This window comes from Hipposideros armiger, unplaced genomic scaffold (assembly GCF_001890085.2).
Source record: "Hipposideros armiger isolate ML-2016 unplaced genomic scaffold, ASM189008v1 scaffold_343, whole genome shotgun sequence".
NCBI lineage: Eukaryota > Metazoa > Chordata > Mammalia > Chiroptera > Hipposideridae > Hipposideros > Hipposideros armiger.
The window spans coordinates 1,126,508-1,127,570 of NW_017731693.1; positions in this window are offsets into that span (position 1 = coordinate 1,126,508).

Genomic DNA, 1,063 nt, shown 5'->3' on the forward strand with positions numbered 1-1,063 from the left:
TTGGGTATCTACCCAAAAAAATCTGAAAACATTTATCTGTAAAGATATATGTACTCCAATGTTCATTGCAGCTTTATTTACAGTGGCCAAGACATGGAAACAACCAAAGTGTCCTTCAATAGATGATTGGATAAAGAGGTTCTGATACATATACACCATGGAATACTGTTCTGCCACAAGAAAAGATGAAATAGTGTCATTTGCAACAACAGGGATGGATCTTGAGATTATAATGCTAAACAAAATAAGTCAAACAGAAAAAGTTGGGAACCATATGATTTCACTGATATGTGGTATATAAAACTGAAAACAACAAAAGAACAAGAAAAATAAATGAAGAAACAGAACTCATGGACACAGACAATAGTTTAGTGGTTACCACAGGGTAAGCGGGGAGAGGGTTGGTAGATAAGGATAAAGGGGATCAAATATATGGTGATGGAGACAGAACTGATTCTGGGTGGTGAACACACAATGTGATTTTTAGATAATGTATTACAGAATTGTACACCTGAAATCTAGGTAACTTCGCTAACAATTGTCACCTCAGTAAACTTTTATAAAATGAAACAATGGGCAGAATGCCTGAGTAGACATTTCTCCCAAAAGAACATACAGATGACCAAGAAACATATCAAACAATGCTCAGCATAACTAATATCAGAAAAATGCAAATTAAAACCACAATGAGATATAACCTCACACTTGTCAAAATAGATTATCATCACTAAATCAACAAATAATAACAAGTGCTGGCAAGGATGTGGAGAAAAGGATCCATTGTACAGTGTTGGTGGCATTGTAAATTAATGTACCCACTATGGAAAACATTATGGCAATTCCTCATAAATTAAAAATAGAGCTGCCATAGCCTACTGAATGGGAGAAGATATTTGCCAATGATATATCGGATAAGGGGTTAATATCCAAAATTTATAAAACACTCATTCAACTCAACACCAAAAACTCAAACAACCCAATTAAAAAATGGGCAGAGGATATGAAGAGGCATTTCTCTAAAGAGGACATACAGATGGCCAACAGGCATATGAAAAAATGTTCA